Here is a 21,479-nt window from a genome sequence, read left to right on the forward strand (position 1 = left end):
TAAATTTTAAATTTCTTAAAGAGTAAAGTTCACTGCAATGAGCAATGTAAGAAAACATTCATAGTTTCTTTTTGCTAGTGTTATGACTGGTAATATTTATATTTGTGTAGTCCTTTTCACATATGGCTCCCCAGTCTAATGATGTTTTTCTTGCATAGAACATCTGTGATGGCCTACTTTATAAAGAGTAAATTTTACCTACCCCCACTCAAAAAAAGAACCTCAAATGTGGCATTTTGCCATATGCCAGCCCCAGTTCAAAGTGTATTTTTGTATTCTAAATCCTCTATGCAACAGATACTATTCCCATTTTAGAGATGAAGAAACTGAAGTCTCTAACACAAGGGTTAATTAATTTGTCCATTTATTAAAGGCTGAAAATGGCAAAGCAGAAATTTTAATCCAGGTACCTGTCTGTAGAATTCATGTGCAAGACAGCCATGTTTAATGCTTTTCCATCACAAGTACCCCTGGAGAACAAGACCAGCTCAGGAGTTCTGCAGTGCAGTAGGCTAAGAAACCCTGTCTCCATGTTATCCAAGTCAGTCATCCTTTTTCTATGTTGAAGGACTTTGAACCTCCAGTCTAGGTCCTTACTTTCTAGCTCTTCTGCTACAGAGGCAGGCTCTGTTACCTGACTGGGCCCAAATTCCATCAGGCCATGTCATAAATGGTGGAAAATAACTTCCCTCTTGTTTTTGTTTTTGTAAGAGAAAATTCCCCAAATATTTCTCTGCTAATCTATAAACCATATCAAGATCTTAAGGAATGTATGCAAAGACAAATGTTCCCACTTTTTTGTGGATTTAATCTGGCTTTCTGCTATGGCAAGCTGGGCCGGGCTCAAGGACCTTGTCTATCCATGAAGAACTAGACCAGGAAGGGGCAGGAAGACAGTTTCTGCTCTTACCAGTGAGTCCCTCACTCTCTGTCCCTGTCTTTAACCTCTGAACCTTATCTCTCTGCCTGCCAGAAGACAAAGCCTTCACATCTTAGAAAAAGACCTCTTCTACCTAAGCCCCAAAGCAGAGATATTTCTGAAGTAATTCTCAACTTCCAGCTACTGAACGCTTACTATGTGGCTAATGCTAGAGTTCTCGACAGCCAAACCTGTCAACACAGCATAAAAGAAAAGCATCATGTGAGTCACTAAAATCCATGTCAGCTTGCAAGTAAGTTTACACAAATTGTGTACACTCTGTTAATTTTCCTAAGTTTTTTATAAACTATCGCTTTAATCACAACAGAAGGTTTTCAAAGCTCCTGACAACCAGCAGTTGCAGCATCGACTACAGTCTCACTGACCACCTGTTGTGAGTTAGGAGCCAAGAACAAATGTGAGTAAAATCAATTTTGTTTATTAAGCAGGAAAAGGGACATCTGCCACAACAGCCAGGACAACGACCCCAAAGGACAAACTCTAGACTAAACTACTTCCTAGTCCCTGTTTTCTTCCATTCACCCCAACTTCATATCTCATACAGAAATCTCTGCCATCCATTACCTGTACTGTGATAACGTGTTACCACTTTTAAAACATGGGCTAAAGCATGTGTATTTAATGTGTAATTCATATATACACATTAGAACATTTATAAAAATGGGTATTTTAAAAGACTGAATAATATGTCAAACATCAAAAATGGAAAATGTTGTCCATGTATTTTTAAATTAGAAATTAGGTTAGTAGCATTTTAACATCCACTAGTTGGCTTTAAACAATCCTTTTATATTGTTATTCCAAGTGAAATCAGACCAGTTATCTCAAACCATTCAGTTAGAATTTATCATCTATTAGGGAAACACCCAATGGCAGCACTATTGTAGTCAGCTAAGATGACAGGAAGGAAGAAAACCAACAAATCATGGAAGACCTAGCATGTGCCTCATGTGCTGGCCAGTTTCACCTGTATGGTATGTTTTTAACACGAATATTAATCTTTTTAGGAAAGTATTATCATAACCAATTTACAGATAAGGACATTTTTATCTCTGAGAAGTTAGCAACTCACATAAGGTCATACAGCTAACAATGAGCAGGCCTTCTGCTTGAAAAGTTGCCAACCCCAGTTAACTATGGTTTATATAGTGTCTATGCCCCATGCCTCTTGAAGAACTTAAATTCATATGAGAAGGTGGCTAAGTATCAGACAATATGGCAGAACATCCAGAATCGACAGGATAAACTGTTCTTTCCCCTCACCCACTCCATGCCAAAAAAAGAAGAAAAAGAAAAGCCAAAACACAAAAATGTGGACTAAAAGGCAAGAGGAAGTGCAATCAGCCCTGTACTTCCATATCATCTCATTATTTAAGTCTACATCAAGGTCTCTCTGGAATAAACAATGAGCCCAGGTGAAGAAAACAGGTCCAGCCCTCATGATCACGGCCACATAGATGAACCTACACAGGATAGGGGTCTTTCTCTCCCTCTCCACTCCCCCATTCTTGTACGCAAGCGTGCACACTCACACGCGTGCACACACACACACACACACTATGCAGGATTCCAGAGAAGTTTCTAGAGAATCAAATGAACATAGCAGCAGTATCACAACAATGTCTGAAAAAAATGACCTCAGAATTAACACAAGGCACTGCTTTCAGAGCTACATTTACCTCCCACTGAGTCAGAGCAGGATGCCTCAAACTGGGAATTAAGGAAGGGTTGCAATTACTGATAAAGACAAGGTCTCAGGTATGAGTAAGGAAGGGGTTGGCTCAGACTGGAAGCTAAGATCATGGAGAAGGAGACTCTTAGGAGCTGAGAGGTAGGGGTATTGGAGGAATCACTTAAGCGAATATTTCGGTGGCCAAGAATTCAGAAGGGACAAAGTGAGGGCCGTGAGAGGAAACTGCTGAGAAGTAAAGACCGAAGACCCAGTGGTCGGTGGGCAAGAGAAATGAGTAAGAGTAGTTTAAAGGAGTTTAAGAGGAGGGCAGAAGCATGATCTGGAAATGGCAATGAGGAACAAGGAAGACGTTGTCCCACCTTAAGCCTAGTATGAAGAAGAGGTAGACGAGGCAAACAGCCACTTCCTGCCAGGTCTGCAATGAAAGCAACCTCAAACAGGGCCAGATGTCAGGATAAGAAAGTAAAAGACATATTCAGAGAAAAGTCTGTAACTATTGCCGATTTTACTGATGATAGTCCATGAACTTTATAAAGCACAAAGAAGAGTTCTAGGAGTCAGGGAGGGGTATCATAAGGGGACAGGAGAAAGGATGTACAAAGACTGAAATAATTCAAGTATAGCTGGGGAGTGGGAGGGAGTGTCACCTTGGAGCCAAAGTTCTTGTCCTAATTAACTTAAGATTAAGAACATGAACTTTGTCCCAGTGGATTCAAGGCAGACAGTGAAGGTGAAGCTATGAATGTTAGAGGTAGGAGCGATGGCTTCTGGGGCGGCCTCTTTACCTTCAGTGATGCAGATAAAAGGCATCAGGGAGGTGTGGGCTTAGTCTCAGTGCACATCCAGTCCTCAGAATGACCCTTTGTAGTACATACTATTATCATCCCCATTTTACTTATAAGAAATAGAGTTAACTCTATTTACCTCCAGGGCAAAGGTGTCCTGAACTATAAAAGCTAGGTTGTTGTCCTTGCTTTCCAGAGAAGGGATCTTACCTGCAAAGAGAGATGTTGCAGAGGGTGAAGATCAAGGGCTGGGCCCAGTGCAAAAGAGCCAAGACCCTGACTACCAAGAAATTCCTTGAGACCAGACAAATGCACAGTAAATTATTGAGAAAGCACACTGCCTGTGCATATATACTTTGAGAATTTGGAGAATGCAAGTCTAGTAGTCATTTATACTATAAAGTTCTCTTTCAACAAAAGCACAAAGATTGCCATGTTCCAGAATGGTGTCACTTGAGGTGATATGTATTTTGTAGCATTTGGATCCAAATATTTATGGTGGCCTACTTTATTGTTAATCTTATTTACTTTTGAATGCATTCTAATATTTTCAGGATGAATTTTCCAGGCTAATTTAATTTCTCATCTGATAAGAAAAATATAGCTGATGTGGTATGATGGATATTATTAGGAAACAGAAAGTGAATTCTTCTTAACATTAGCAAAGATTTTAATGAGGCCTTTCTTGCCTTCTATTATCAGACTGGGAAAATATGGTTCACAAGGTAAATAACATGGAGAAGTTGGCTGCAAACTGCACTTGAAAAGCAGTTATTGATGCTGTAACAGCAACCTGGAGATGCAAAGCAAGTGTTAGTCCAAGAGATCAGTGGTGAACGATGAATTACAAACATCTCTGTGGGTAGATTTAACAAATAACATTGAACATACAAAGCAGACAGATATAGCTGTGATGAGGGGAAAACATACCTGAGGGAGGGTATAGGACAGAACTTCATTCAGTGATATGACCCTTCTCGATTTCATTCAACCCAAAATGTCTCCACTGATCCTGCAATCCAAATTGGCGTTGATGAAACATGCACATTAAGATTTCATCAAACTTTGTCAGTATCTATGACGACATTCTGAGAACTATTTTGCAAATCAAATATATATAAGAGGATTATAAGTAGTAAAAAAGCATGTTTGTTTTATAATGATGTCTGCAATAATAATAATTTTAGTATTATTTCTAGTCTGACCAATATTGTTGATAGCCTCAAGAACCCTGGCCTAAGAAGCATTGGCAATCGTATCACTCATTGGCTGATTTTTTAAAATTGTTTAAGTTCCATACAAATAATGGTGTTTTCTTCCAACAAACTCTCATATAAGACTTCTTGAAGCATTAATGAAGAATCTTGAGGTCTCTTTTTTAATAAGGCAAAAACAACAAATCTGCTTGGAGCTACTTATATTTATGAATATCAAGAGAGTTATTAGCTTCTCTTGCTGTACATTAATCAGACAATAGAAACAGAAGAGTATGGGGAGGTTCCCATATTCCCCTATTTATCTAAAAACTAAAATCAGAAAAGGAAGCTATATTCTCACCTGAGAATATCCTCCCCCTCAACAATGATTCCCATTTCTTCATGGATTTATTATTACTGTTATTCCTATTATCATTCTTAATATTTCCTTAAGGGAATAAAAGAATAAATAAAAACTTATCCAAATCTCTCTTCTTCCTCCCCAACTAAGGATCTTCCTGTAAGAAAACATACATCTGGGCCACTCTGATAGCCATGTCACATTGGCACCTAGAACGTTAATCATCCTATGCATGGAGCAGGACTGAGCTAAGCTGTTACACTAGCTCTTCAAAGGCTGAAATTATGGTGAGTCACATCACCCTTTGGCAGAAACATCCCCCTTCCTGTGTCTCATAATAAAACACCAACTAGATGCTCACTCACATCATGAGATTTTTCATGAGAACACCAATATTCCTGTGTGTCTGGAGATCTAAAAGTCCATGAGCTACAAAATTCCCAAATTACTAACATCAGGAAATAAACAATGACTAAAAATGGCCTTCATTCACTGCAGACAACTAACACACAATCTATCAGCTCCTAGGAAAGAGGTTTGCTTTTCATAATTCTGCACGTTTTCCTACATTTTATAAGATCCCAAAGGCCCTGTTCCCTAGTGACAAGGGCTTCTATTAATGAGTCAATGCCTCAAAAAGAGGACACAGATTCCAACAACACTGACATCATCGCCTAATTCTCTACCCATCCTCAATTGCTAGTCCTAAGCCAAATAACTAGCAAAGTATTTTCTATCAATGATCCTATCAGAAGATGAAGAAAATTCTTATAGGTCCTATAATTTAGGTCACCAGTCTATGAATACATCAGGTACCCAATGTTCATGTCTAAGTTGAGTTTTGCAATTGACCTGCATTCTCCTGCAGAATCAATGGCTTCAATTATTACTAGATTTTCTGGGTAACCCATAAAAATCTTTTTGAACCACGTGTACCTGAACAAATAGAACTGTTTCTAATTAGTTTCACTCTGAATTAGAACATTACTACCATGGAAAGATAAATTCAAAGGTCATCCATTCATTCATTTATATTAAAAAGAACCATATGAAATGTCATTTTTGTAGGTCAGAAACAGGTGAGTATCAACAAATTCATAGGGTAAAACCTGATATATTCATTTAAGAAAAATTAACTGAATAGCAGGAAATAGAAAGAGGTTATGAACAAAGACATGCAAGTCAAAGTCCTTATATTTACAGATCATCACATCCAGTTAATGCACAAAAGTATATAATGGGTATGTGACATTACAAGCAGCAATTTGTTGCATTTTGACTCAAGGGCAGCTAAAAACAGACCACATATTTTTTTAATTACCAAGCTATGCAAGTATGAACTCAACCTCCTCTGCAAACCCCACAACCTGAGTAAGGGCAGGAAGAAGGGAGGCATCACTTGGCAGTCAAAACACATGAGGGACAGTCAAATGTTTCACTAGACTCGCCTACATCAGAAAGGGCCAGACTCAACTCTATAAATTCATAGAGAATGATCTATAATTCAAATTTTTTATTATTCTCTTTAGCCGTAATGTTCCTTCAAATTTGTTGCAGGTAATAAATATATTAATCAATTTAATAAAGATCTTTGGTCTGTTTTCCATTTGACAAATCTAGAGAATGAACACCTCTGTTTTGTGTAGGCTGCCTAATTATGCTAACTATATTTGACTGAGTATATATTAGATAGTGAGCCAAGCAGGATGTTTGAATCACAATATAATCCCTTATTCTCAACTCCAAATTGCATAGTTAATCTTCAATTAAATTTCTCACCAATTTCCCCATAGTCAATAGTATGCATCTGTTATATTAATATTATTAAACTCCTATAAAATTATAGTTTGGGGAATCGGATGATAAAATCTTAGAATCCAGTCCAATTCCAATCAAATTTTAAAATTGTAATCATCTTTCTGAATATAAAGTAATATTCATTAATTTTTAAAAAATCAGACAATGCAAAAATAAAGTAGAAATTGAAAGTCAGCTGTAATTGGAGAGAGTAGGAAAATGGAGAGCAAGGGATGGTGATAAAAGAGAGTGACTTTGCACTCACTATATCAAAACAACCACAGCTAAAAAACCACAGCCAATATATCCCACTCAGCCTATAACTATTATCCAAAACCATATATGATTAATACCAGATATTGGTTTAAATAAAAAGGCCTTATAGATTTAGAGGAAAGAGGTCACCTATATTGTCAAAAATAGCAATGGGTTTAATTCCTCATCAATAACTGTCAGGTACATTTTCTTATTTGATGATTCATTCATTCAAAACATATTTATTGATTGACTACCAAGTATAAAGCACTATGCTAGTCACTGGGGATCCAAGAGTGAATAGGTCCTGCCCTCCTGAAGACTCTATTCTAATGGGGGAGATAAAATGTGAACAACCAGTTACACAATGAAGTATTTAATTAGACTGTCAGTAAGGACCAAGGCACGGGAGTATGTGGTGTTCTAAGAGCATAAGGGAATCTAACCTAGTGGGAGAAGCATGGGAGGCTTCCTTAAGGAGGGCCATTAGCTGAGTTCTGAAGGATTCAGAATTAAATCCTACTAGGCAAGTAACTCGGAAGAAGGTCCACATACAGAGAGAAATAAATACAAAGTCTTTAAAAATAAAAAAATAACAGAGGCTGCTCCAAGAACTGAAAGGAAACCAGTATGCCTGGAGTGGAGAGAGTAATGGGAGGGTAGCCCCGAGAGGACAATGGTGATGCGGGCAGGGGCTGGATGCCATCGGGCAGGGTTTCTGAACCTTAGTGCTACTGACATTTGGAGTCAGTAATTCTTTATTGTGGGGACATGTCCTGCATACTGTAGGACTTTTAGCAGCGTCCGTGTCCTCAGCCCACTAGATAACAGTAGCACCTCTCCCCCCACCACAACCACCACAATAACCAAAAATGTCTCCAGACTTTGCCAAATGTCCCCTTGAGGACACAATTGCCCTCAGTTAAGAACTGCTGCCACAGGGCCCTAGAGGTGATGTAAGTTTGGCCTTTATCCTAGAAGCAATGAAAAAACATTGCATGCTTTAAGCAAATGAGTGATTTTTTAAACAATCTGGGTAGGGTAAGAAGACATTAATTAGGGGCGCCTGGGTGGTTCAGTTGTTAAGCATCTGCCTTCAGCTAAGGTCATGATCCCAGGGTCCTGGGATTGAGTCCTGCATCCCATTGGGCTCCCTGCTCCGCAGGAAGCTTGCTTCTCCCTCTCCTGCTCCCCCTGCTTGTGTTCCCTCTCTCGCTGTGTCTCTCTCTGTCAAATAAACAAATAAAATCTTAAAAAAAAAAAAAAAAGACGTTAATTAAAGGAGTTACATCCTCCAGATGCCATAGAAATGATAGTTCCCCAAGCCTACAGATTAGGTCAGTAGGTCAACCACTCCCAGGATATTCTCAAGTAGGGAAGCTGCCTCACTGGAAGTACAAACAGGGGCACTGGCCATGTCCTTCCCCATTGTCCACTCACGGAGCTAGATCATTTAGACATTAGGGGCCTTTTGTGCATCCGTGTTCACCATGCAGCCTGGCAGTCATGCTCTGCAGAGCGTTTGCTAAATAAATGTTTGTTGCTGATTACTGGATTTCCAATATGCATATTGGGGAGGGGGTAGGACTTAGATAAATACAGTATGGAGGATACATGGTGGATGGAGAGTATAAAATAGAGAATATATTATCTTTGTAGTCTATATATCTATATATACAGAGAGAGAGAGATTATATTTTATGCTTTGAGTATGTCCTCATTTTTTAGCACAAAACTAAAAAACCCACATATCCAAACCAAAGCAAGTATCAAATACTGAAAACAAAGTTGTACCACCAGAAAGAGTAATTCTTTCCTTGAGAAGTCTCAGGGCTGTACTAACTTGAGACCTTTATTGGTTAGAACAGAAAGTTAGTCAACTGTTTCTGTTCTTGTTAATTTTGTTCCTTCTGCTCTTTAGGAAAAACATGTAGTTTGTCACTGAGGTTTCTTGTTATTTCAATTCTGCTGCATTGTTAGTTATTTTTAGTTTAATGAGTGCCTGAAAGTTATTATGTAATTTAATAGCAATAAATAAGGTAACTCTGGAGGAGCTTCTAAAAGACTTGCTGTGCACACCCTTACCGAGAAACTTAAGAGAATGGAGCATTTTCCATAGGGACCAGGTCAAAGTTAATTTTGTTTGGTGCCTCCACCCCCAGCCTTTGTCTTTTTCTCTCTTGCTATTTCCCATGTGTGGGCTCTGCCAGTGAACTTACTGTTCCTTCTCCATCTGTGCTTACAAACTATGGCCCATCTGTGCAGGATGAGTTTCATTTAAACCAATAACGAAGAAGCAAGAGCCAATGTCCTTAAGCACACTGGAATGGAAAAACACTGCCAACAGAATCCCTCTAACCCATGAGCCTGGTGAAGTCTCCAACAGCCAAAGCTATCATTAAATTTGCTCTCACGGGAGGTCCAGGTCAAATTTCCAGGCAAAATCCTGATTTTTACAAAACCATATGATTCTTGAGCCACTCATGCCACAAGTCTAGGCACTTACAGTAGAGGTTCATGACTTTGATCAATGTCAGAATTATCTGCACTGCCCTCAACATATGCCTGGGCCCCACTAAAGTCAAATGGAGTAAGATTAACCAGAGATAGGGACACCCCATCAGTACTTTTAACGCAATCCCTAAGAGAACCTGCACACCAAATCCTGTGTGCACCAAAACTTAAGAATAACTACTTTATAAACGAGAGCAATAATTACTAATGGTCATCCAATTATTAATTGGTCAGGGATAAATACATTGACAATATAAATTATTTGACCCCAGATGATTTGATGGGCTCCTCTACCAGAGTGAACAAAATGACCTTTGAACCCAGATCCAGGTATACAACAAATGCTCAATAAATTTTAGATTAGGAAATACAAACATCTCTACATACGTGAACATGTACTTTCATCAGTTTTCTCATATCATTTGCATATAAGAAAAACCTCCAGACATACACAAAGGGAGAGAAGAAATGAAATACCAGGACATTCACTTCATTTTATCACTTGGAAGTGCTATGCAAGAAAGCACCAGCTTCCCAGGAAGGATATGCATATTCCTCTTACCCATCTTTTCTACCACGAATGCATTTTAAGTCTCAATTACTAAAATGAATGAGGATAAGCTATTTATACATGATAGTCATAAAATTCCCAGAAAGAAATTAGATGACTCCCAAACCTCTCACCAGGCCATCTCCCCTACACCCGGTTTGCTGACCTGACTGCTCATTATTGCGTTACTCTTCTGCAAAGTCTGCCGGGGAAAATGTCTGCATCTTTTCAAAAACAGTGTAACAGTTTCTGTCCTTGCCATAAGTGACCCACAAAGGCAATTCTAAGCCCCACATCTGATGTGAGAGGTCAGTAGCTCAAATGCAAGGAAAATGCAGAACCAGAACTATCAATGTACAGATACAAAATGCAACTGGGTACATTGGATTGTAATGACCTACAAATTCATTTGACGTGTTAAACTCTAGGCATCTTGTACCAGTTCTCTTTTATTCTGAACCTGTCCAAAATAACAAATATTTTCCCACTGACAGAGCACTTCATGAAAACCGCTGACTAAGGACATTAGAATAGGTTCTTCCTTCCTAATAAGTCACTACAATTTATAATTTATGTTGCACACATCCCCTTGGAGAGGATAATAAGAGGATGATGTGCAGAACATATTTCCTTAAAAAAGAGAAATGCCTTTCACTAGGTTCTTACTCACTCTGGACAAGCAGTTGTAAAGCAGAAACTTGATGGTTGAGAGCAGGGCATTAAGCAATGTTGAGAAAGATCAGTTGCCAAATGGAGCTTAGAATAGGATTTTTAAAAGCAACTCAGATGAAATTAATGTTACATTGCCTCAGTATCAATGCAATCTTTGCCATTACTATGCCTAGGAATGCTGCTAAGAACTCAAAGGAAAGTTAAAGGGGAGGGTAGCACTACCACCCATTGCTTAAGCAGTCTTGAGATGAATATACACTTGTGCAATCAACCCATAAACCCCTCCATCATCACCATCACCATGGCCAATATCCATAGTATCCTGAACATACCAAATCAAATTCAGTACTTAACCTACAAAGTGTAGAAGAATCACCTGGAGAGCATCTTAAAACAGTTACCTGAACCCCAACCCTAGAGATTCTTATTCAGTAGGATGAGGTGGGGACCAAGGATTTGCATTTCCAAAAATCTCGCCACGTGATGCAAATGCTGCTGGTCTGTGGACCATACTTTTAGAAACTTTCCTCCAAGTGATTTTTTTCTGATTCCTTTTATATTTCAGGGTTGTTTCTGAGTGTTCATTCTAACTTGGTAAACTACAAATGCTGAAGGCAAACTCACTGAGAGATTTGGCCTATGTTACACCACTCTGGGCCCTGCATTTCCCCAGGAAGAACCCTGAATAGGAGAATGCCACTCAACAGACCCCTGTAAATATGGTATTTACATTGCTAAACTCACCAGAAAGTAAAATAGCCAGAATCAATGTAAAAGGGTCTGATTCAAAGACCATGTTCGTTCACTCCATTATGCCACAGTTGTCATTAAACTCATGAATGGACACACAGAGAGGACCCCAAAGAGGCTGAAATCAGAAATTTTGGGAATACTCATTTTTATGGGTTGAGCTGTGTCCCTCCCAATGAAAAAAGGTATGTTGAGATTCTAATTCCCAGTAACTCAGAATGTGACTTTATTTGGAAATAGTGTCTTTACAGAGGTGATCAAAGTAGAATTAGATCATTAAGATAGGCCCTAACCCAATATGAATGGTGTCTTTATAAAGGGAAATTTCAACCCAGAGACGGACACACACAAAAGGAAAACTATGAAAAAAGACAGAGAGAATATGGCCATGTAACTGGAATAACACAGCCTCCAGCCAAGGAACACCAGGGACTGCTAGGAGCTATCTATAAAAGGCAAGGAAGGATTCTCCTCCAGAGCCTTCGGAGAGCGCGTGACGGTGCAAACATCTTGATTTTAGATTTCTAGAGACTAGAATTGTGAGAATAAGTTTCTGTTGTTTTAAGCTATCCATTTTGGGTACCTTTGTACAGCAACCCTAGCGAACGCCCCGATATTTATAGGAACAAAAGTAGGTGCCAACAAAGAGGCCACAGTTAGAGGAAAAGGAGTGCTTGTACCATAAGACCAGAGGGGAAGGAGGTCAAACCAAATTTAGACTAAAGACATGTAAGAATTTCACAGAAATTACCTCAACAATGGTTTTCCCTCTCAAGTGACCTTTGTGGTCATTGGTGAACAACTTTAACTGGCCATGGGATGAGGGAATCTCAAAACAGTTTTGAGATATCTGTTGATAGCAGGAAAGAACAATGAACCCTATATATCCCTAGGACCTTATTATTCCAAATGTTTATGACTGATTCTCAAAACAATCTGATGAGGTAGGCACTGTCTCCATTGTTTAAATCAGAAACTGGAGCTGACAAAGAACTAAGCTTTAAGTGAATTATAATACATTCAGATATCATGTTAACTGTCTGCTTAACAATCCTCTGAGGAAGGGGTCTTATCCACCTTTCGCAGGTCAGGAAACAGCTGTATTAGGTAAACTGTCCAAGATCAAAGAGCTGGTAAGAGGTTAAAAGAAAAAAAAAAAGCAGGGACCCCGGGGTGGGGGTGCAGGGCAAGGATTCAAATTCCTATCTGTTGCTTCCAAAACTCATGGTCTTTCCACTACACCGTAACTAGCCTCTATGTGGACGCTGGGCTCCACGAAATAATTGTTAAAAGGAGACATTTACTCAAAGTGGATTTATAGAAATATATATACCTACATATATATATATATGTATATATATATGAAGGTATATATATTAACCTTTTGACCCTCTTCGCCCATTTTTCCCACCCTCCACCCCGAGCCTCTGGCCATCACTTACTTGTTCTATGAGCTTGTTTTTTTTCTTTGGTTTTTTGTTTTGTTTAGATTCCACATTTATTTCATTTAGCATATTGCCCTCAAGATCCATCTATGGTGCTGCAAATGTAAGATTTCACTCTTCTTATGGCTGAATAACATTCCATTCTATGTCTATACCACAACTTTTTTATCCATTTATCCATCAACAGATGCTCAGGTTGCGTCGGTGTCTTGACTATTGTAAATAGTACTGCAATAAACATGGAGGTGCCTATATCTTTCCAAATTAGTGTTTTCATTTTCTTTGGGTAAATACCCAGAAGTGGAGTTGCTAGATTATATGGCCACTCTATTTTTAATATTTTTAAGGAAACTCCATACTGTTTTCCATACTGGCTGCTCCAATATACATTCCCAACAACAGTATACAAAGGTCTTTTTTTTTTTTCACTTGTTATTTCTTGTCTTTTTTATAGTAGTCATTTTAACAGGTATGAGGTGGTAGCTCATTGTGGTTTTGATTTCCATTTCCCTAATGATTAATGATATTGAGTATCTTCTAATGTATCTGTTGGTCATCTGTAGGTCTTCTCTGGAAAAATGTCTACTCAGATCTTTTGCCCATGTTTTAGTCAGATTTTTTTTGCTATTAAGTTATTGAATTCTTTATATATTTTGGATATTAACCCCACCAGACATGAACTGCAAATATTTTCTCCCATTCAGTAGGTTGCCTTTTTTTTTTTTTTTTTTTTGATAATTTTCTTGGCTGTGCAGAAGCTTTTTGGTTGGATGTAGTCCCGCTTGTTTATTTTTGCCTTTGTATTTGATGTCAGATTCAAAAAAATCATCACTATGACCTATGTCAAAGAGCTTACTGCCTGTCTTGTTTTCTTCTGGGAATTTTACAGTTTTAAGTCTTATATTCAGGACTTTGATCTGTTTTAATTTTGATTCTGGTGTAAGATAGTGGTCCAATTTCATTCTTTTGCATGTGGCTGTTCAGATTTCCCAGTAATTATTTCCCAATAATTATTAAAATGAGGCAGGCAATGAAAGTGGACTTCCTAACTTTATAGAAATAGTTAAAAGGTATTTCTCTTATTTAAAGACTTCATTCGTAGAGTAGCTGAAGAAGTCATTCACCCGGAAGTAATCAGTTTATTGCTGCCAAAATAAAATATATTTCCCACCAATGTGTATTAGTAAAATGGACTTTCTGGTCAAGTGGACAGCTTGAGTTTTAACTTAATTTTAGAAAATCTCAAGGTAGAATTTGAAGGTTGTTATCAGAATTGTATGTATTTTTTACCTATTCTTCCCCTTAATAAAGAGTAGAAAATCAGAGACCTAAACCATATGGTACATTATAACATAAAATTTAAGTATTTTTAATAACATCATGTTTTCTTATCACACTAAAGATTAAGTAAAGCTTTATTGTTGTTTTTTTTTTTTTTAAGTTTTATTTATTTATTTGACAGAGAGAGAGACAGCGAGAGAAGGAACACAAGCAGGGGGAGTGGGAGAGGGAGAAGCAGGCTTCCCACGGAGCAGGGAGCCCGATGTGGGGCTCGATCCCAGGACGCTGGGATCATGACCTGAGCCGAAGGCAGACGCTTAACGACTGAGCCACCCAGGCGCCCAGCTTTATTGTTTAATAAAGATTTCTCCCGGGGCCTCAGAGGTATTGCTCAAAGACTACCCTACTTCGTGTTAAAGATGAATGAAAAATCTACTTAAGTTCTTAAAGAAGATTCCAACATTGCTTAAAATCCAAGAATCCAGAAGAGAAAATGATTTAACATTCCTTTAATTATTAAATGTTTATTCTTAAAATCATGGAGTAAGAAAGGATGTCAAGATGCATTTCATTTGTCCATGTACTCTTAATATCTTATGTAAAATATTTTAAATAATGATCATGATGGAAATTCTCTAAGAGTGACATCTGTTCCATAGTGGAAGAGAATTCCTAGAGCAGAGGGAATTCCTTCATGGGATGTCCTCCCTGTCCCCAAGCTCTTTTCTTCCCACAACCAAGAACACTTGAAGGCTCAACTCTCCCCCAGTGTTTAAGCCAAAACTGATCTTTTGGAGGAACACTATGAACAAATCTAGCCCAAAACTAAGGGTTGAACAGAATCAGCATAAATCTTCTTGGCTGCAAGGCTACTTCAGATGTCTCAGAAATTTTTGTACCCCAGTTCTGATCAGTTGGATTTAGTGCTAGTTTCTATACTCAAGTCTTTCAGTAACAGGCATAGTGTGTGCATTCCTCCAGATTTGAGACTTTGTCTTCATCTAGCCAGATTCCCTACTGGAATAGAGTCTTGCCCTGAATTCAGGTCTAGTGGTCGAAAACTTGCAATTAGCTAAATGGTTTCTTTAGTTCAGCCTACGTGTCTGCCTGAACTCTTAAGTACTTGCATTATATTATTTTATCTTACTTATCAAAACACTTATAACTCCATGATGAGCCTATATTTTGTTGTTGCTACACATTTTGATGATGTGCTCTGTATCTCATCAACTGTATTAAACCACATAAATCATCTCAATACCTGTCCCGTTCTAGTGGAGTAGCCTTTCATATACTCTATTGTACCAAGGTTAATTGTGCTATATCCAGCCCAATTCTGAGCACAACCTATGGTGGTGGCCACTTCTTGGAACAACCAAATACAGAACTGCCAGTAACTCATTTTTTCCTCCTTTTTATTAGGGTCCTCATCATTAAAACTTCATCGTTCCTATCTCCATGGTTTTATAAAATAAAAATTAGGTGCTCAGGGGAAAAAAAAGGAGAAATGTCAGCCATAAATGATAAAGATAGTAGTACAAGTATTTATAAGTAGTATATTTTTTCTAAAATATAAATCTAAAAAATGCCATTTTTATTACTATTTCAATGTATGTTTTAAATCTTACCTTATGGGTCGCCTGGGTGGCTCAGTCAGTTAAGCGTCTGCCTTCGGCTCAGGTCATGATCCCAGGGGCCTGGGATCGAGCCCCACATTGGGCTCCCTGCTCAGTGGGGAGTTTGCTTCTCCCTCTCCCCCTCCCCTCCAACTTGTGCGCTTGCTCTATCTCTACTCTCTCTCTCAAATAAATAAATAAAATCTTTAAAAAAAAAATCCTGCCTTATTTCAGAAGGAGTAATAGTATTTGCTCTTAATTAAAATTATTATGGTCCATCACCCAGCCACCCCATCCCTCCCACCCCCTACCACTCCAGCAACCCTCAGTTTGTTTCCTGAGATTAAAAATTCCTCATATCAGTGAGATCATATGATACATGTCTTTCTCTGATTGACTTATTTCACTCAGCATAATACCCTCCAGTTCCATCCATGTCATTGCAAATGGCAAGATCTCATTCCTTTTGATGGCTGCATAATATTCCATTGTATATATATACCACATCTTCTTTATCCATTCATCTGTCAATGGACATCTTGGCTCTTTTCACAGTTTGGCTATTGCGGACATTGTTGCTATAAACATCGGGGTGCACGTACCCCTTCGGACCATTACATTTGTATCTTTGGGGTAAATACCCAGTAGTGCAATTGCATTGGGAAAGGTATGTGCTATGGTGAGCACTGTGAATTGTGTAAGACTGTTGAATCAAAGACCTGTACCTCTGAAACAAATAATACATTATATGTTAAAAAAAAAAAAAGAAGATAGTAGGAAGGAAAAAATGAACGGGGGGAAATTGGAGGGCGGGACGAACCATGAGAGACTATGGACTCTGAGAAACAAACTGAGGGTTCTAGAGGGGAGAGGGGTGGGGGGATGGGCTAGCCTGGTGATGGGTATTAAAAAAAAAAAATGTAAACAATCCCAAACCCTATCAATGAGGACTTAATTAAATAAAGATATATATCTATAAAAAAAATTATTATGGTAACTGAATCTCAAGAATTAATTACATATGTCTTTAAATTTTACTTGTTGGTGTTGTGTTTTGCCTCAAACAATTTTTGGAAATATGTCGCATATTAACTACCTTGCAAGGAATTTAAGTTCTTCAATGGAAAGGGCTATGTTGCGTTGTGTATACCATGTGATAGTTCCATCCTATATTAAGTCCATAAATCCCCATAGATTGGTTAAAACCACACGCAGGGCATTTTATTAAGATTTTTAAAAAGCTTTGCTGCCATCAGATTGAATGCTATATTAAAAACAAATAACTATGCTGTATTAACAGGAATAATAGAATAAACAAAAGAAAGCACAAAAAAGTAACAAGTGGCACTTGTTCTAATATTCTAAAGCAAACATAATCCTCTTCTATTAAAAAATCTTCTATTAATTACCCATGAGACTTGTAACAGTTCTATACCATTTCCAAACCTTTCTCATCTTTGAAATGCCTACTTTCAGATCAGAGGCACTTAAGAATCCACTAACAGTAGGAGCCTAAACTAACATACATTCCTCCCTTCCTCCTGAGGAGAGCAGGTAGGAGGAGAGTAAGTATTAAGGAGTCATGGATTTCTTTCTTTCTTTCTTTCTTTCTTTCTTTCTTTCTTTCTTTCTTTCTTCTTTCTTTTTCTTTCTTTCTTTCTCTTTCTTTCCCTTTCTTTCCTTCCTTCCTTTCTTTAGTAACAGGAAAACTTGGATTCCAAAAATCTCCTTCCCTCCAAATGTATTTCTTCTTCTTTAAATTGGCCAAAACTTTTTAGTTTAAGTTCTTATTACCAGTTTAAGTGGCAATAATCAGCAAATTTTAGCACTTTAAAGCTGCTATCATTTTAATATAACTTTGAGTGACAAAAGTGGTGAGAACAAATGGATCATGAAGATACTAGGAATGTATGCCTGGGATAAAATAAGGCCAATTGTGTGTATATCCCATGATGGAGAAAGCCCAAATTCTGGTAGGGACCATCACAGCACAGGTCAACAGACCAAGTGCTAATAAACATGGAGGCGATAAGTGACTTTCAGCTCAAATTCATCCTCCTTTTATCTGGCTCCACTGTCTGCTTCCTACATGCTGGCAAATCAATAGTCTAGCAGACATTATTATAGATGCCAGACATCCTGGGGGCCAACTGGTTCTGGAAAAGTCCATGAGAACTGGAATCTTTTATCTTTATCTTTCATCCTTTTGAGGCACCACTATCCAAATAGCAGTTCAACAGCTGGGCTTAAAATCTCTCTCAGGTACAAAGGAAAGTGAGAGCAAACAATCAGTCCCCTTCAAACTTCCCAACTATGTGAGAACAGAATGAGACCTAGGATGGTGAGGCTGATTTCTGCTTCTTCTTGCATTTGGCAGAAAGCGGTTTCCATCTGTGTTCCTTGAGCCCTTTCAAATTCATTGTTCCTGGAATTTGTTTTAAAGATTTATTTATTTATTTGAGAGAGAAAAAGAGAGGGGGAAAGAACACAAGCCGGGGGAGGGGGGTCAGAGGCAAAGAATCTCAAGCACACTCTGGGCTGAGTGCGGAGTCCGACAGAGGGGTGATCGACCCAGGGGTCATCCCAGGACCCTGAGATCATGACCTGAGCCAAAACCAAGAGTCCAAAGCTCAACTGACTGAGCCACCCAGGTGCCCCACTGTTCCTGGCATTTTAAGGCCCTGAATATCAGAGATAATACTCCTTGTAGAGGGAAGAACAGACTGAGACATCCATCGATACAGCACTGGGTCTCGCCAGAGATAAACTAGCCCATCTGGCAGACATCTGAGGCACAGGTATTCTTTACTGACTCTGGACACAGGCTAAATCATACAGAGTAAGAAATAAGAATATAATTCTAAGGAAATATAAGTTCCCACAAATTAAATCGATTTCATTCATGCTCCAGTTGCCCTGTTCATTTCTAACATTTTTTACACTGAAAACCTCCTTCCCAACTTCTCTGTTCATGCTTGGGCTCACACATTCTCTTAATCTGTTAATTATCTGCATTAGTTATTCATCAAACACTACATACCTTTGGTTGGAATCTGACCAAGTAATAAAAAAGTTTGCTCTCCTAGGAATAACTTCTAAAAGACAAATCTGGATTTCATCCTACAGTGGCACATAGTGCACTCTCCAGAGAGCGTACCATGAACACGGACCTACCTATCCCCTCCTTTCAAAGCAAAGTAATGTGGATTCTGAAACTTTCAGCCAAAAATAAAATATTCAAAAACAACAAAAAATATTTATGGGTAAAGATGCTATTTGTTTGTTATGCTTTCAAAATTATGCTCTACAGATTTTTGTCATGCTTTCTATTAGAAAACATCAACACAATACATAGGTACCATATATCAACCTGATCTATTTAAAATGTTCCTGTTTATCAAAATTGAGAAATACTACATGTGCAAGAATCTACACATGACTTTTTTCCTTCTTTCTTTCCCCTTTCCCAAATCAATCCAATTACAATAGCTACCAGAATGGTATGAGAGAAAACTCATCATTCACAACACATGTATAGTGAACAGCAAGGCACTTCCCAAACCAGTATTGCATGTGGAGGGTCAACAAAAAACAGGAAAGAATGCAAACTGCCAGCAGTAAGAAAAACCAGAGCAAGGGATCCGAGAGCTAACAGTGAACTTAACAATAAGAACTGTGATCCAAAGAACATGAGGGAAAACACAACGAATGGTGAAATTGGAGAGGAAGAAAAATAGCTAGCAAAATAAGGTGCCCCAGATAGACAGGGATACAGAGGTCAAAGTAGCCCATGACCATAATGATGAACCCAGAAAGCAACGCTTCTCTAATGTGTTCTTTAAAAACTAAGACTGGATCCAAATGATTAAAGTGTGTTTCTCATACTATTTGACCCCAAAATGCAACCTGCTCCCATGTTTGTTATAGATCAGAGCTAGAAAAATGAGTTGAGATAAGTCAGTTCCTGTGCTGATTTATTGCAATCCAATTAGGCAGCTCTCAGCTCACTGACCAGAAACAAAGATTAAAGGAAAAAAGACACTACAAAGGCTAAAACTTTGTCAATCTTCTATCTCAAACCCACTACAGGAAAAGATATGCAGAACCAAATTTAGTATGGGTTATAAATCACTTCAAGTGTTAAAGGAAAAACAAAACAGATGTTCACATTTAAATATATTCCTTCTGAATTTTGGTGTATTGTTATCTAACCGATGGAAATATTTTTAAATGAAGTGGAAAATGCTCTTATTTTTTGACTGTCTATACCAAACAAACATGTCTAACATAAAAAGTTGCTACAGAAATGAAAAATTTATGCACATAGAGAATCTTACACAGATTTAAGTAGTTTTACTATAATTGTTATTTGGCCGACTTCATTCTAATTGTTTATGCCTTACTAAATCGGCAAAAACACTTGTTAGGATCAATATATGAATAACTAACCACATGTGAATTGAGGGATTTGTCTTGGTCCAATGGTTATTTAACAGATTAACAGATTACTGTTATGTTCATTAGAGAATGTTAATACTTCTAGTACTTGCAAAATCCCAACAATTTTAAATTATATTTTGATTTTTTATTTCTTAGAAAAAAAGACATGTAGAAAAACTAAGATCATCTTAAAGTTAGGAAAGTAAAATAGTAACTATAATGAGCTCAGGAATTGTAGCATTAACACATGTGATTTATTAATAGGTGATAAATGTTTTCTCAGCAAGAGATTTTGATCAATTCTGATGTCTGTTTATTATCTCAGTGGTAGCAGGATCTCTAAGAAATAAGAGAGTGATTGGGGGGGGGGGGAGGGTGGAAGGAACCAAGGGAGGCCAGGTGTCAGAAAGCCTGGATTTTAGATCCTCCACTGATAAGCTGTATGATATTTGGCAAGCCATAACCTCTCTAAACCTCAATTTTCTCTTAATATATCAGCTCAACTTACATCCCAGAATCACAGTGATGATTAAATTAGATGGTGTAGGTGACATTATCTTACAAATTACAGAGCCCTATGTAATACAAATTTATTACTACTACCAATGTTTAAACAGAGGAAACAATAAGAAATAATGAAGAATAAATTTAATTAGGTGCTGGGTTTATTTGATCACAAATACCTTAAGTGTCATTAATTCAACTTCCAATGTGACTCTTCAAACTTATTTATCCAAAGTGTGAGTTGCTATATTTTATAAATATCTGTTGAACAGAAAAACTGAATGTAACCAGATAATAAATTATTTGCTTTCCTTGAGGTACACAAAGCCACAAATGTCAAGAAATTGTCATTTTACTACATGAGATATTTTAAAAATAAATAAATAATAACCTATTAGTCCCACCTTAGTCTACTGGCACCCAGAAAGAATACAGTTCCTTGAAATAAGACAGAGAAGGGCAAATGCCATGTGATTCTACTTACATGTGGAATCTAAATGCAAAACAAACAAACAGAAACAGACTCATAAATACAAAGAACAAATTGGTGGTTGCCAGGGGGGAAGGGTGAAACAGGTGAAGGGGATTAAGAGGTACAAACTTCCTGTTATAAAATAGTCACAGGGATGAAAAGTACAGCATAGGGAAAACAGTAAGATTGTCACAACTTTGTATGGGGA

General features: G+C 37.9%; 1 protein-coding gene across 6 annotated transcripts in view; it reads right to left on the reverse strand.

The window, feature by feature from the left end:
* The window catches only part of TAFA2 (TAFA chemokine like family member 2), a 461,307-nt gene that overhangs the window by 302,343 nt on the left and 137,485 nt on the right, over positions 1–21,479 (reverse strand). The gene's annotated exons all lie outside the window — the stretch shown is intronic.

The sequence above is a fragment of the Halichoerus grypus genome, chromosome 6, assembly GCF_964656455.1.
Source record: "Halichoerus grypus chromosome 6, mHalGry1.hap1.1, whole genome shotgun sequence".
Classification (NCBI taxonomy): Eukaryota; Metazoa; Chordata; class Mammalia; order Carnivora; family Phocidae; genus Halichoerus; species Halichoerus grypus.